We start from the raw sequence: 17,633 nt of genomic DNA on the forward strand, positions 1-17,633 counted from the left end.
AAAATATTTCAGCTTTAGCAGTGTGTGGGACTTGTTCTATTAGTCCGTCTATACTGACCTCCATCAGGTTGCAAATTCAATCTAATTTTTTTCTTTATCTAGCTCTGAAAAAATATTTCAGCTTGTAGCAGTGTGTGTGGGACTTGTTCTATTAGTCCATCTATACTAACCTCCATCAGGTTGCAAATTCAATCTAATTTTTTTCTGCATCTAGCTCTGAAAAAATATTTCAGCTTGTAACAGTGTGTGGGACTTGTTCTATTAGTCCATCTATACTGACCTCCATCAGGTTGCAAATTCAATCTAATTTTTTTCTTCATCTAGCTCTGAAAAAATGTGTCAGCTTGTAGCAGTGTGTGGGACTTGTTCTATTAGTCCATCCATACTGACCTCCATCAGGTTGCAAATTCAATATAATTTTTTTCTGCATCTAGCTCTGAAAAAATATTTCGGCTTCTTGCAGTTTGTGGGACTTGTTCTATTAGTCCATCTATACTGACCTCCATCAGGTTGCAAATTCAATCTAATTTTTTTCTTCATCTAGCTCTGAAAAAATGTGTCAGCTTGTAGCAGTGTGTGGGACTTGTTCTATTAGTCCATCCATACTGACCTCCATCAGGTTGCAAATTCAATATAATTTTTTTCTGCATCTAGCTCTGAAAAAATATTTCAGCTTGTAGCGGTGTGTGGGACTTGTTCTATTAGTCCATCTATACTGACCTCCATAAGGTTGCAAATTCAATCTAATTTTTTTCTGCATCTAGCTCTGAAAAAATATTTCGGCTTCTAGCAGTGTGTGGGACTTGTTCTATTAGTCCATCTATACTAACCTCCATCAGTTTGCAAATTCAATATAATATTTTTCTGCATCTTGCTCTAAAAAAATATTTCGTCTTCTTGCAGTGTGTGGGACTTGTTCTATTAGTCCATCTATACTGACCTCCGTCAGGTTGCAAATTCAATATAATTTTTTTTGCATCTAGCTCTGAAAAAATATTTCAGCTTGTAGCAGTGTGTGGGACTTGTTCTATTAGTCCATCTATACTGACCTCCATCAGGTTGCAAATTCAATATAATTTTTTTCTGCATCTAGCTCTGAAAAAATATTTTGGCTTCTTTCAGTGTGTGGGACTTGTTCTATTAGTCCATCTATACTGACCTCCATCAGGTTGCAAATTCAATATAATTTTTTTCGGCATCTAGCTCTGAAAAAATATTTCAGCTTGTAGCAGTGTGTGGGACTTGTTCTATTAGTCCATCTATACTGACCTCCATCAGGTTGCAAATTCAATCTAATTTTTTTCTTCATCTAGCTCTGAAAAAATGTGTCAGCTTGTAGCAGTGTGTGGGACTTGTTCTATTAGTCCATCTATACTGACCTCCATCAGGTTGCAAATTCAATATAATTTTTTTCTGCATCTAGCTCTGAAAAAATATTTCAGCTTGTAGCGGTGTGTGGGACTTGTTCTATTATTTCATCTATACTGACCTCCATCAAGTTGCAAATTCAATCTAATTTTTTTCTCCATCTAGCTCTGAAAAAATATTTCGGCTTCTAGCAGTGTGTGGGACTTGTTCTATTAGTCCATCTATACTAACCTCCATCAGGTTGCAAATTCAATATAATATTTTTTTGCATCTTGCTCTGAAAAAATATTTAGGCTTCCAGCAGTGTGTGGGACTTGTTCTATTAGTCCATCTATACTGACCTCCATCAGGTTGCAAATTCAATATAATTTTTTTTTGTATCTAGCTCTGAAAAAATATTTCAGCTTGTAGCAGTGTGTGGCACTTGTTCTATTAGTCCATCTATACTGACCTCCATCAAGTTGCAAATTCAATATAATTTTTTTCTGCATCTAGCTCCGAAAAAATATTTCAGCTTTAGCAGTGTGTGGGACTTGTTCTATTAGTCCATCTATACTGACCTCCATCAGGTTGCAAATTCAATCTAATTTTTTTCAGCATCTAGCTCTGAAAAAATATTTTAGCTTGTAGCAGTTTGTGGGACTTGTTCTATTAGTCCATCTATGCTGACCTCCATCAGGTTGCAAATTCAATATAATTTTTTTCTGCATCTAGCTCTGAAAAAATATTTCGGCTTCTTGCAGTGTTTGGGACTTGTTCTATTAGTCCCTCTATACTGACCTCCATCAGGTTGCAAATTCAATATAATTTTTTTCCTGCATCTAGCTCTGAAAAAATATTTCAGCTTGTAGCAGTGTGTGGGACTTGTTCTATTAGTCCATCTATACTGACCTCCATCAGGTTGCAAATTCAATCTAATTTTTTTCTGCATCTAGCTCTGAAAAAATATTTAAGCTTGTAGCAGTGTGTGGGACTTGTTCTATTAGTCCATCTATACTGACCTCCATCAGGTTGCAAATTCAATCTAATTTTTTTCTGCATCTAGCTCTGAAAAAATATTTCAGCTTTAGCAGTGTGTGGGACTTGTTCTATTAGTCCGTCTATACTGACCTCCATCAGGTTGCAAATTCAATCTAATTTTTTTCTTCATCTAGCTCTGAAAAAATATTTCAGCTTGTAGCAGTGTGTGTGGGACTTGTTCTATTAGTCCATCTATACTAACCTCCATCAGGTTGCAAATTCAATCTAATTTTTTTCTGCATCTAGCTCTGAAAAAATATTTCAGCTTGTAGCAGTGTGTGGGACTTGTTCTATTAGTCCATCTATACTGACCTCCATCAGGTTGCAAATTCAATATAATTTTTTTCTGCATCTAGCTCTGAAAAAATATTTCGGCTTCCTGCAGTGTGTGGGACTTGTTCTATTAGTCCATCTATACTGACCTCCATCAGGTTGCAAATTCAATCTAATTTTTTTCTGCATCTAGCTCTGAAAAAATGTTTAAGCTTGTAGCAGTGTGTGGGACTTGTTCTATTAGTCCATCTATACTGACCTCCATCAGGTTGCAAATTCAATCTAATTTTTTTCTGCATCTAGCTCTGAAAAAATATTTCAGCTTTAGCAGTGTGTGGGACTTGTTCTATTAGTCCATCTATACTGACCTCCATCAGGTTGCAAATTCAATATAATTTTTTTCGGCATCTAGCTCTGAAAAAATATTTCAGCTTGTAGCAGTGTGTGGGACTTGTTCTATTAGTCCATCTATACTGACCTCCATCAGGTTGCAAATTCAATCTAATTTTTTTCTTCATCTAGCTCTGAAAAAATGTGTCAGCTTGTAGCAGTGTGTGGGACTTGTTCTATTAGTCCATCTATACTGACCTCCATCAGGTTGCAAATTCAATATAATTTTTTTCTGCATCTAGCTCTGAAAAAATATTTCAGCTTGTAGCGGTGTGTGGGACTTGTTCTATTATTTCATCTATACTGACCTCCATCAAGTTGCAAATTCAATCTAATTTTTTTCTCCATCTAGCTCTGAAAAAATATTTCGGCTTCTAGCAGTGTGTGGGACTTGTTCTATTAGTCCATCTATACTAACCTCCATCAGGTTGCAAATTCAATATAATATTTTTTTGCATCTTGCTCTGAAAAAATATTTAGGCTTCTAGCAGTGTGTGGGACTTGTTCTATTAGTCCATCTATACTGACCTCCATCAGGTTGCAAATTCAATATAATTTTTTTTTGTATCTAGCTCTGAAAAAATATTTCAGCTTGTAGCAGTGTGTGGCACTTGTTCTATTAGTCCATCTATACTGACCTCCATCAAGTTGCAAATTCAATATAATTTTTTTCTGCATCTAGCTCCGAAAAAATATTTCAGCTTTACCAGTGTGTGGGACTTGTTCTATTAGTCCATCTATACTGACCTCCATCAGGTTGCAAATTCAATCTAATTTTTTTCAGCATCTAGCTCTGAAAAAATATTTTAGCTTGTAGCAGTTTGTGGGACTTGTTCTATTAGTCCATCTATGCTGACCTCCATCAGGTTGCAAATTCAATATAATTTTTTTCTGCATCTAGCTCTGAAAAAATATTTCGGCTTCTTGCAGTGTTTGGGACTTGTTCTATTAGTCCATCTATACTGACCTCCATCAGGTTGCAAATTCAATATAATTTTTTTCCTGCATCTAGCTCTGAAAAAATATTTCAGCTTGTAGCAGTGTGTGGGACTTGTTCTATTAGTCCATCTATACTGACCTCCATCAGGTTGCAAATTCAATCTAATTTTTTTCTGCATCTAGCTCTGAAAAAATATTTAAGCTTGTAGCAGTGTGTGGGACTTGATCTATTAGTCCATCTATACTGACCTCCATCAGGTTGCAAATTCAATCTAATTTTTTTCTGCATCTAGCTCTGAAAAAATATTTCAGCTTTAGCAGTGTGTGGGACTTGTTCTATTAGTCCGTCTATACTGACCTCCATCAGGTTGCAAATTCAATCTAATTTTTTTCTTCATCTAGCTCTGAAAAAATATTTCAGCTTGTAGCAGTGTGTGTGGGACTTGTTCTATTAGTCCATCTATACTAACCTCCATCAGGTTGCAAATTCAATCTAATTTTTTTCTGCATCTAGCTCTGAAAAAATATTTCAGCTTGTAGCAGTGTGTGGGACTTGTTCTATTAGTCCATCTATACTGACCTCCATCAGGTTGCAAATTCAATCTAATTTTTTTCTGCATCTAGCTCTGAAAAAATATTTCAGCTTTAGCAGTGTGTGGGACTTGTTCTATTAGTCCATCTATACTGACCTCCATCAGGTTGCAAATTCAATCTATTTTTTTCTTCATCTAGCTCTGAAAAAATATTTCAGCTTGTAGCAGTGTGTGGGACTTGTTCTATTAGTCCATCTATACTGACCTCCATCAGGTTGCAAATTCAATATAATTTTTTTCTGCATCAAGCTCTGAAAAAATATTTCGGCTTCTAGCAGTGTGTGGGACTTGTTCTATTAGTCCATCTATACCAACCTCCATCAGGTTGCAAATTCAATCAAATTTTTTTCTGCATCTAGCTCTGAAAAAATATTTCATCTTGTAGCAGTGTGTGGGACTTGTTCTATTAGTCCATCTATACTGACCTCCATCAGGTTGCAAATTCAATCAAATTTTTTACTGCATCTAGCTCTGAAAAAATATTTCAGCTTGTAGTAGTGTGTGGGCTTGTTCTATTAGTCCATCTATACTGACCTCCATCAGGTTGCAAATTCAATATAATTTTTTTCTGCATCTAGCTCTGAAAAAATATTTCGGCTTCTTGCAGTGTGTGGGACTTGTTCTATTAGTCCATCTATGCTGACCTCCATCAGGTTGCAAATTCAATATAATTTTTTTCCTGCATCTAGCTCTGAAAAAATATTTCAGCTTGCAGAAGTGTGTGGGACTTGTTCTATTAGTCCATCTATACTGACCTCCATCAGGTTGCAAATTCAATCTAATTTTTTTCTGCATCTAGCTCTGAAAAAATATTTCGGCTTCTTTCAGTGTGTGGGACTTGTTCTATTAGTCCATCTATACTGACCTCCATCAGGTTGCAAATTCAATATAATTTTTTTCGGCATCTAGCTCTGAAAATATATTTCAGCTTGTAGCAGTGTGTGGGACTTGTTCTATTAGTCCATCTATACTGACCTCCATCAGGTTGCAAATTCAATCTAATTTTTTTCTTCATCTAGCTCTGAAAAAATGTTTCAGCTTGTAGCAGTGTGTGGGACTTGTTCTATTAGTCCATCTATACTGACCTCCATCAGGTTGCAAATTCAATATCATTTTTTTCTGCATCTAGCTCTGAAAAAATATTTCAGCTTGTAGCGGTGTCTGGGACTTGTTCTATTAGTCCATCTATACTGACCTCCATCAGGTTGCAAATTCAATCTATTTTTTTTCTGCATCTAGCTCTGAAAAAATATTTCGGCTTCTAGCAGTGTGTGGGACTTGTTCTATTAGTCCATCTATACTAACCTCCATCAGTTTGCAAATTCAATATAATATTTTTCTGCATCTTGCTCTAAAAAAATATTTCGGCTTCTTGCAGTGTGTGGGACTTGTTCTATTAGTCCATCTATACTGACCTCCATCAGGTTGCAAATTCAATATAATTTTTTTTGCATCTAGCTCTGAAAAAATATTTCAGCTTGTAGCAGTGTGTGGGACTTGTTCTATTAGTCCATCTATACTGACCTCCATCAGGTTGCAAATTCAATATAATTTTTTTCTGCATCTAGCTCTGAAAAAATATTTTGGCTTCTTTCAGTGTGTGGGACTTGTTCTATTAGTCCATCTATACTGACCTCCATCAGGTTGCAAATTCAATATAATTTTTTTCCTGCATCTATCTCTGAAAAAATATTTCAGCTTGTAGCAGTGTGTGGGACTTGTTCTATTAGTCCATCTATACTGACCTCCATCAGGTTGCAAATTCAATCTAATTTTTTTCTGCATCTAGCTCTGAAAAAATATTTCGGCTTCTTGCAGTGTGTGGAACTTGTTGTATTAGTCCATCTATACTGACCTCCATCAAGTTGCAAATTCAATCTAATTTTTTTCTCCATCTAGCTCTGAAAAAATATTTCGGCTTCTAGCAGTGTGTGGGACTTGTTCTATTAGTCCATCTATACTAACCTCCATCAGGTTGCAAATTCAATATAATATTTTTCTGCATCTTGCTCTGAAAAAATATTTAGGCTTCTAGCAGTGTGTGGGACATGTTCTATTAGTCCATCTATACTGACGTCCATCAGGTTGCAAATTCAATATAATTTTTTTTTGCATCTAGCTCTGAAAAAATATTTCAGCTTGTAGCAGTGTGTGGCACTTGTTCTATTAGTCCATCTATACTGACCTCCATTAAGTTGCAAATTCAATATAATTTTTTTCTGCATCTAGCTCTGAAAAAATATTTCAGCTTGTAGCAGTGTGTGGGACTTGTTCTATTAGTCCATCTATACTGACCTCCATCAGGTTGCAAATTCAATCTAAATTTTTTCTGCATCTAGCTCTGAAAAAATATTTCAGCTTTAGCAGTGTGTGGGACTTGTTCTATTAGTCCATCTATACTGACCTCCATCAGGTTGCAAATTCAATCTAATTTTTTTCTGCATCTAGCTCTGAAAAAATATTTTAGCTTGTAGCAGTTTGTGGGACTTGTTCTATTAGTCCATCTATACTGACCTCCATCAGGTTGCAAATTCAATCTAATTTTTTTCTTCATCTAGCTCTGAAAAAATATTTCAGCTTGTAGCAGTGTGTGTGGGACTTGTTCTATTAGTCCATCTATACTAACCTCCATCAGGTTGCAAATTCAATCTAATTTTTTTCTGCATCTAGCTCTGAAAAAATATTTCAGCTTGTAGCAGTGTGTGGGACTTGTTCTATTAGTCCATCTATACTGACCTCCATCAGGTTGCAAATTCAATATAATTTTTTCTTCATCTAGCTCTGAAAAAATATTTCGGCTTCTTGCAGTGTGTGGGACTTGTTCTATTAGTCCATCTATACTGACCTCCATCAGGTTGCAAATTTAATCTAATTTTTTTCTGCATCTAGCTCTGAAAAAATGTTTAAGCTTGTAGCAGTGTGTGGGACTTGTTCAATTAGTCCATCTATACTGACCTCCATCAGGTTGCAAATTCAATCTAATTTTTTTCTGCATCTAGCTCTGAAAAAATATTTCAGCTTTAGCAGTGTGTGGGCTTGTTCTATTAGTCCATCTATACTGACCTCCATCAGGTTGCAAATTCAATATAATTTTTTTCTGCATCTAGCTCTGAAAAAATATTTCGGCTTCTTGCAGTGTGTGGGACTTGTTCTATTAGTCCATCTATGCTGACCTCCATCAGGTTGCAAATTCAATATAATTTTTTTCCTGCATCTAGCTCTGAAAAAATATTTCAGCTTGTAGAAGTGTGTGGGACTTGTTCTATTAGTCCATCTATACTGACCTCCATCAGGTTGCAAATTCAATCTAATTTTTTTCTGCATCTAGCTCTGAAAAAATATTTCGGCTTCTTGCAGTTTGTGGGACTTGTTCTATTAGTCCATCTATACTGACCTCCACCAGGTTGCAAATTCAATATAATTTTTATCTGCATCTAGCTCTGAAAAAATATTTCAGCTTGTAGCGGTGTGTGGGACTTGTTCTTTTAGTCCATCTATACTGACCTCCATCAGGTTGCAAATTCAATCTAATTTTTTTCTGCATCTAGCTCTGAAAAAATATTTCGGCTTCTTGCAATGTGTGGGACTTGTTGTATTAGTCCATCTATACTGACCTCCATCAGGTTGCAAATTCAATATAATTTTTTTCTGCATCTAGCTCTGAAAAAATATTTCAGCTTGTAGCGGTGTGTGGGACTTGTTCTATTATTTCATCTATACTGACCTCCATCAAGTTGCAAATTCAATCTAATTTTTTTCTCCATCTAGCTCTGAAAAAATATTTCGGCTTCTAGCAGTGTGTGGGACTTGTTGTATTAGTCCATCTATACTAACCTCCATCAGGTTGCAAATTCAATATAATATTTTTCTGCATCTTGCTCTGAAAAAATATTTAGGCTTCTAGCAGTGTGTGGGACTTGTTCTATTAGTCCATCTATACTGACCTCCATCAGGTTGCAAATTCAATCTAAATTTTTTCTGCATCTAGCTCTGAAAAAATATTTCAGCTTTAGCAGTGTGTGGGACTTGTTCTATTAGTCCATCTATACTGACCTCCATCAGGTTGCAAATTCAATCTAATTTTTTTCTGCATCTAGCTCTGAAAAAATATTTCAGCTTTAGCAGTGTGTGGGACTTGTTCTATTAGTCCATCTATACTGACCTCCATCAGGTTGCAAATTCAATCTAATTTTTTTCTTCATCTAGCTCTGAAAAAATATTTCAGCTTGTAGCAGTGTGTGGGACTTGTTCTATTAGTCCATCTATACTGACCTCCATCAGGTTGCAAATTCAATATAATTTTTTTCTGCATCAAGCTCTGAAAAAATATTTCGGCTTCTAGCAGTGTGTGGGACTTGTTCTATTAGTCCATCTATACCATCCTCCATCAGGTTGCAAATTCAATCAAATTTTTTTCTGCATCTAGCTCTGAAAAAATATTTCATCTTGTAGCAGTGTGTGGGACTTGTTCTATTAGTCCATCTATACTGACCTCCATCAGGTTGCAAATTCAATCTAATTTTTTACTGCATCTAGCTCTGAAAAAATATTTCAGCTTGTAGTAGTGTGTGGGCTTGTTCTATTAGTCCATCTATACTGACCTCCATCAGGTTGCAAATTCAATATAATTTTTTTCTGCATCTAGCTCTGAAAAAATATTTCGGCTTCTTGCAGTGTGTGGGACTTGTTCTATTAGTCCATCTATGCTGACCTCCATCAGGTTGCAAATTCAATATAATTTTTTTCCTGCATCTAGCTCTGAAAAAATATTTCATCTTGTAGCAGTGTGTGGGACTTGTTCTATTAGTCCATCTATACTGACCTCCATCAGGTTGCAAATTCAATCTAATTTTTTTCTGCATCTAACTCTGAAAAAATATTTCGGCTTCTTGCAGTGTGTGGGACTTGTTCTATTAGTCCATCTATACTGACCTCCACCAGGTTGCAAATTCAATATAATTTTTATCTGCATCTAGCTCTGAAAAAATATTTCAGCTTGTAGCGGTGTGTGGGACTAGTTCTATTAGTCCATCTATACTGACCTCCATCAGGTTGCAAATTCAATCTAATTTTTTTCTGCATCTAGCTCTGAAAAAATATTTCGGCTTCTAGCAGTGTGTGGGACTTGTTCTATTAGTCCATCTATACTAACCTCCATCAGATTGCAAATTCAATATAATATTTTTCTGCATCTTGCTCTGAAAAAATATTTAGGCTTCTAGCAGTGTGTGGGACTTGTTCTATTAGTCCATCTATACTGACCTCCATCAGGTTGCAAATTCAATATAATTTTTTTCTGCATCTAGCTTTGAAAAAATATTTCAGCTTGTAGCGGTGTGTGGGACTTGTTCTATTAGTCCATCTATACTGACCTCCATCAGGTTGCAAATTCAATATAATTTGTTTCCTGCATCTACCTCTGAAAAAATATTTCAGCTTGTAGCAGTGTGTGGGACTTGTTCTATTAGTCCATCTATACTGACCTCCATCAGGTTGCAAATTCAATCTAATTTTTTTCTTCATCTAGCTCTGAAAAAATATTTCAGCTTGTAGCAGTGTGTGGGACTTGTTCTATTAGTCCATCTATACTGACCTCCATCAGGTTGCAAATTCAATATAATTTTTTTCTGCATCTAGCTCTAAAAAAATATTTCGGCTTCTTGCAGTGTGTGGGACTTGTTCTATTAGTCCATCTATACTGACCTCCATCAGGTTGCAAATTCAATATAATTTTTTTCCTGCATCTAGCTCTGAAAAAATATTTCAGCTTGTAGCAGTGTGTGGGACTTGTTCTATTAGTCCATCTATACTGACCTCCATCAGGTTGCAAATTGAATATAATTTTTTTCTGCATCTAGCTCTGAAAAAATATTTGGGCTTCTAGCAGTGTATGGGACTTGTTCTATTAGTCCATCTATACTGACCTCCATCAGGTTGCAAATTGAATATAATTTTTTTCTCCATCTAGCTCTGAAAAAATATTTGGGCTTCTAGCAGTGTGTGGGACTTGTTCTATTAGTCCATCTATACTGACCTCCATCAGGTTGCAAATTCAATATAATTTTTTTATGCATCTAGCTCTGAAAAAATATTTGGGCTTCTAGCAATGTGTGGGACTTGTTCTATTAGTCCATCTATACTGACCTCCATCAGGTTGCAAATTCAATATAATTTTTTTCTGCATCTAGCTCAGAAAACATATTTGGGCTTCTAGCAGTGTGTGGGACTTGTTCTTTTAGTCCATCTATACTGACCTCCATCAGGTTGCAAATTCAATATAATTTTTATCTGCAACTAACCCAGCCAATGGTTTTGGCCTAATACCACAGTTTGGCCACTCAGCTCTGCTCGGTTCCCATCCATTGTTTTTTTGTGCAAACAACTCCAGAGTTGTGAATTAGTTAACCACCAAAATGAGTGGAAAAAGGCCTGCTGCTGGTGGAAAGGGAATAGGCGTGTTGGGAAGGGGAAAAAAGGTTGTGTCCGTGGGGTAGGTGTTAAAGCAACAGTAACATCTGCAGAAGAAAGACCATCTTCCAGCTAAACTAAAATGTCTACTTCTTTTAGCGGACAATGTGATAAGATCCCTTTCTTACGGCCACGCCAATCGGTACAAATTCCAGATGAGGCACAAAAACAGCAGGTGCTTCAATGGATATCAAGTGCTCCTTTAAGTGGGCTCTCCTCCACCTCAACTTCAACATCACAAATACTCCAGTCCTCAGAGGTGTCACCCCAATCGCACTTGCTTCCTCACAGCTCCCAAATCTCCAGCTGCCCGTCTGAGTATGGGGTAGAACAGATGGTTGAGTCTGCAGAGCTGTTTACTCATACTATAACCTGGGAATCAGAGGTCGGCTCCAGAGCTTCTGTGAATCCAGATGAGGAAATAATCTGCACTGATGCCCAGAATCTTTATGAGTCGGATCCAGGACCAGACGCAGAAGGTTCTGACCATGATGTAGACCCTCATTCCCAAACTGTAACTCCTGTTGGTGGAGACAATGAGGAAGACGATGATGAGACTCAAATACCTGATTGGAGCGACAACTTTAGTTTTTTGTCAGGGCAGGAACAGGTTGGCTCTGAGGACGACGGGTGTGATAACACACAGGGTGATGATGATGAGGTTGGAGATCCCACTTACTGTCAACCCACAGTCAGCCAAGAGATGAGGTCAGCAGAGGAGGTGGAGGAGAATGCTAGTGACGACGAGATCAGGTTGCGCCTTCCTGGACAGAGACGTAGTACTGGAAGCACGTCAACAACTGCATCCTCAAACACAACTCTGCCTCTCACCACAAGTCGTGGTGGCTCTTCAGGTCGCATGGGTGCTAAGCCTTGCATAGCCTGGGCATTTTTTCAGATCGATAAAGATGACCCAACTCGTGTTATCTGTAACATTTGTCAGCAAAAGCTAAGTAGAGGCCAAAAAATACATAGTTTGAGTACTTCATGCATGAACCGGCACATGGACATGAAGCTTAAGTTGCAGTGGGAAGCTCACTGTGCTACAATGCGGCCTAGCCGGCCGGGCCAACCACCGTCTGCCACATCTTGTGCATCCGCGGCCTCTTCATCCTCTGTGACTGGGGGGACAGCAGTCACACCTGTTTTGGGACGCAGACCTGCCACCTCTTTACCCGCAACAGCCAGCGTGATTGGCAGGTCATCATTTTCTTTGGAGGTGGTAACACCAGCTGGTGCTGAGCGCTGTCCGACATCGATAGCACCACCTTTGGATCAAGGCAACCTAACATGTCCGCCTGCATCTTCCTCCCAGACCGGCAGTTTGCCGGGGACACCCTTCTCAACCCCGTCTAAGCACAACAGCCAGCCCTCGGTCCCTCAGATGTGGACAAGTAAAAGACCATTTCCTCCTAGCCATGACAAAGCTAAGAGGTTGAATTTCACCATCTGCAAGCTCTTGGCTACAGAAATGCTTCCTTTCCGCCTGGTGGACACAGAGGATTTTTGAGACCTTATGTCCGTCGCAGTGCCCCAGTACCAGATGCCCAGTCGGCACTGCTTCTCAAAGAAAGGTGTGCCTGCGCTCCACCAGCATGTCGCACACATCATCACTGCTTCTTTGAGAAACTCTGTGTGTGACAGGGTGCATTTCACCACAGACACTTGGACGAGTAGGCATGAACAGGGGCGTTACATGTCGCTGACTGGGCACTGGGTAACTATGGTGACAGCAGGACAAGGGGCTGCTGTCCAAGTCTTGCCGTCCCCATGAGTTGTACGTCAATCCTCTTTATCTCAAAGTTCCTCCACTGCTTCTGCCTCCTCAACCTCCTCTCGGTCCTCCACCTGCACCCAAAGCCTGTCTGGTCATGCCACAAGCTTTCTAACTGCGCAGAAGGGATCCTGCACACCTCCTTACTATGCTGGCAGTAGGGCTCAATGTCATCAGGCGGTTTTTACTTTGAAATGTCTGGGAAATGTGAGTCACACAGCTGAGGAGTTGTGGTCAGCTCTGGAGAACCAATTTCATGAATGGTTGTCTCCACTGGACCTGAAACCAGGGAAGGCCGTGTGCGACCACGCTGCAAATCTGGGTGCGGCCCTTCGCCGGGGAAATGTCACACACGTGCCTTGTATGGCTCACGTGTTGAACCTGGTTGTCCAGCAATTTTTAGCTCACTATCCCGGACTAGATGGCCTTCTGCAGAGGGTATGGTCGCTGTGTGCTCACTTCCGCCGTTCGCATCACGCAGCTCAGCGACTTACATCTCTACAGAAGTCGTTGGGCCTGCCACTTCACCGGCTAAAATGCGATGTGCCTACCCGGTGGAATTCAACTCTGCACATGTTGCAGCGACTGTGGCAGCACCGACAAGCCCTGGTGCAATACGTTCTGATGTATAGCCTTGGCCAACGAGATCGAGAGGTGGGGCAAATCACGCTTGAGGACTGGTCTCAGATCAGGGACCTATGGACCCTTCTGCACAGTTCTGAAATGGCGACGAAGATGTTTAGTGCTGACGATGCCATTATCAGCATGACTATTCCGGTGATTTACATGCTGGAGCACATGTTAAACAGAATTCGGAGTCAGGTGGTGGCACAAGAGGAGGTGGAGGAAGTAGAGGAGGAGGAGTTGTATGCGGAAGGGCTAACATCTGCAAGGTCCAGACGGTCGGCAGCACCAAGGCTGCAGGCATGTGAGGGTGGGGGAGATGGTTTTACCAGGGCACATGGTAGCAGCCAAGCTAGTGAGGATGGTGCAGGAGCCCAGGAAGAAGTGGAGGACGAACTGATGGAAGACTCATCAGATGAGGGAGACCTTGATCACATTTCTGTTGTGCGAGGTTGGGGGGAGAGGACAGAGGAAGGAAGCATGATTGTTACCTCGCCACCAACACAACAGGGACTTGGTGCTCCTGGATGCGCAACACACATGAGTGCCTTCTTGCTGCACTACCTGCAACATTACCCTCGAATTGTGAGAATTAGAAATAATCCTGACTAATGGGTTGCCACACTGTTAGATCCCCGGTACAAAAGTAAATTTGCAGAAATTATTCCTGCCATAGAAAGGGATGCACGCATGCAGGAGTATCAGCAGAGACTGTTGCAGAATCTTACATGTGCTTTTCCACAAAACACCAGTGGTGCACGTAGTGAATCTCACAGTTCCTACTTGCCAACCGTGGGACCGTCGAGTGTTCAGCGCTCAAACCGTAACAGAAACACAGTATCTGCTGGTAACATCAATTTTGCGGAATCATTTCACCACTTTTTTAGCCCATCCTTTGCAAGGCCACAGGAGACAAGAAGTCTGACACATAGTCAACGCCTAGAGACGATGGTACAGGAGTATCTCCAAGTAAACATTGAAACCATGACTATGTCACTGGACCCTTGCTCTTTTTGGGCTTCCAATCTGGATAAATGGCCGGAGCTCGCCACTTACTCCTTGGAGATCTTGTCATGCCCCGCAGCCAGCGTTCTATCTGAACTTGTGTTCAGCGCTGCTGGTGGTGTGCTGACAGATAAGCGCACGCGGCTCTCCACTGATAATGTAGACAGACTCACGTTCATAAAGATGAACAAATCATGGATCCGAAAAGACTTTTCTACCCCTGTGTCATCCTGGGGAGAGTAAAAGCTTGATGATTGGTTAAAATCACCTCACCAACCGTTTTAAGCTTTCAAATTACTAATCATGTTTATCTGTATCTTGGCTGGAAAATAATTTGGGCTTTGTAGCAGTGTGCAGTACTGATTCTATTAGGCCATCTATACTAAGCTCCACCAGATTTAAAATTACTAATCATGTTTATCTGTATCTTGGCTGGAAAATAATTTGGGCTTTGTAACAGTGTGCAGTACTGATTCTATTAGGCCATCTATACTAAGCTCCACCAGACTTAAAATTACTAATCATGTTTATCTGTATCTTGGCTGGAAAATAATTTGGGCTTTGTAGCAGTGTGCAGTACTGATTCTATTAGGCCATCTATACTAAGCTCCACCAGATTTAAAATTACTAATCATGTTTATCTGTATCTTGGCTGGAAAATAATTTGGGCTTTGTAGCAGTGTGCAGTACTGATTCTATTAGGCCATCTATACTAAGCTCCACCAGATTTAAAATTAATAATAATTTTTAGCTGCATCTAGCCCGGAAAATAATTTTGGGGCTCCGAGATGCGCAAGACACATGAGTGCCTTCTTGCTGCACTACCTGCAACTTGACCCTCAGATTGTCAGAATTCGAAGTAATCCTGACTACTGGGTTGCCACACTCTTAGATCCCCCACACTCTTCGATCAACCTTTTCATTTTAATAAAGAACAAAAAAATGGTCATTTTTGAAATTATAAGCATTAGCAGGTTATTAGAAACTGAAATCAAACAGTTTTCAACTCAAAACTTTATTCTAGGTGATGTTACATTTGCACATAGGACCCCTTGTTCGAAAGGAGCTTCTGAACTCTCTCGTCCATTGAATTTGTCAGGTTTTGGATGGTTTCTGCTTCAATTGTTTTGCATGAGGACAGAATACCCTCCCAGAGCTGTTGCTTAGATGTGAACTGCCTCCCGCCATCATAGACACTCCTTTTGATGATGCTCCAGAGGTTCTGAATGGGGTAGAGGTCAGGGGAGCATGGGGGTCACACCATAAGTTTGTCCCCTTTTATGCCCATATCAGCCAGAGATGCAGATGTGTTATGTGCAGCATGAGACGGTGCATTATCATGCATGAAGATGATCTTGCTGTGGAATACACGGTTCTTCTTCTTGAACCATGGCAGGAGGTGCTGTTTGAGAAACTCCACATACATTATGGAGTTCATCTTTTGATCCTAAAGGGGCCGACAATCTCTCTCCCCATGATTCCAGCCCAAAACATTACTCCACCTCCTCCTTGTTGGCGCTGTAGCCGTGTTTGCGTGGGGTGTCCATCAACCAGCCATCCTCCACTCCATCCATCTGGACCATTGAGCGTTGCACGGCACTCATCCGTGAACAAAACAGTTTTGAAGTCAGTCTTGTACTGTTTGGCCCACTGGAGCAGTTTCTGCTTGTGTGCAGTGGATAGAGGAGGTCGACAGGATGGCTTACGCACAGCTGCAAACCTCTGAAGGACCCTGCATCTTGTTGTTCGGGGGACGTTGGAGGCACCAGCAGCTTCAAAAACTTGTCTGCTGCTATGACAAGGCTTTTTTGCCGCTGCTCTTTTAACCTGACGTAATTGCCTGTAGGAAAGAGTCCTCAATTTGCCCTTATCAGCACGCACTCGTGTGTACTGTGAATCAGCTACATACTTCTTGATTGCCAAGTCACTTCATCCTGATCATTGCACAATGTTGATTGTAGTCATGCCATGACCTAAACACTCCACAATTTGTTGCTTCTCAGCAGCCGACACATCCTTTTTCTTTCCCATTTTGGCAGAAAATGTAGGCTGCTTAATAATATGGGACAGCCTTCTTAAGTAGTCTTGCCTTTCATTGGACACACCTGCCACACTAATTAGCACAGGTGTCTGCAATTGCTTACAGTGATATAAAGAGCCCTGACACACATCACCATCAATGAGTTTAACTGACAAACAAACAAATTCTTCCCTTATCACTTCTAAACACTTTTTGCATAATAATTTGGAACACAGTGTACATGTGCTTTTCCAGAAAACACCAGTGGTTCACGTAGTGAATCTTACAGTTCTAACTTGCCAACCGTGGTCTGTATGGAGTTGTTCAATAAAGGGCCCAAAATTAAGATAACATAGACGGGAGAGGTCTCTATGAATAGGAATTCCTAAGTATTTGATACCCTGTGAGGGCCAGGCAAAGGGAAAGTTGGACTGGATGGAATCCTGTATGGATTTGGGGAGGGAGACATCGAGGGCCTCAGACTTCGCTGCATTGATTTTAAAATTTGACCATGTAACAAAGTGATCTATTTCAGCCATAACAGCAGGGATGGATATATGTGATTGAGTGATATATACTAGGACATCATCAGCAAATAGAGAGCACTTGTACTCGGTGCCTCCCACCTCAATCCATCTAATATTGGGGTTATGGCGAATTGATGAGAGCAGGTGCTCCGTCACTAGGATGTATAAGAGAGGGGACAGAGGACATCCCTGCCTTGTCCCATTGGTGATTATGAAAGGTGATGAAAATGTTCTGATGCGCCCCCTGGGCCTTGGGACACCCGGAACCGGACCCTTTTTGGTGGATGCTGGTGGTTGTAGTCTCCGTGGCGGTGACCCGGTTCCGTGGCTCAGGGCGGTCAAACCAGTGGCGGAACTATTTATGTGGTTTTGATGTTTAAATGTCCGACTACGCCACCCGTAGATTGCGGTCAGAGTGAACCGCCGCTGCAGGGCAGACTGCTGAGGCTGGTGTTGTGGGTGCAGCAGAGCGTAGTATAACTCCCCACGGGAGGAGTATAGCCTCAGGGCAGTGTATGCGGAGGATGGGGGTGATGGTGCAGGGCAGCAGCAGTAACGACACGCAGTCAGTGATGCAGTCCAGGGCCTTTACTCACAGTTCTTATTATCCAGACCACTTCTGCAGGTAACGG

Source organism: Phyllobates terribilis, unplaced genomic scaffold (assembly GCF_046119375.1).
Source record: "Phyllobates terribilis strain yellow unplaced genomic scaffold, ASM4611937v1 Scaffold_1__5_contigs__length_1240528914, whole genome shotgun sequence".
NCBI classification, from domain to species: Eukaryota; Metazoa; Chordata; class Amphibia; order Anura; family Dendrobatidae; genus Phyllobates; species Phyllobates terribilis.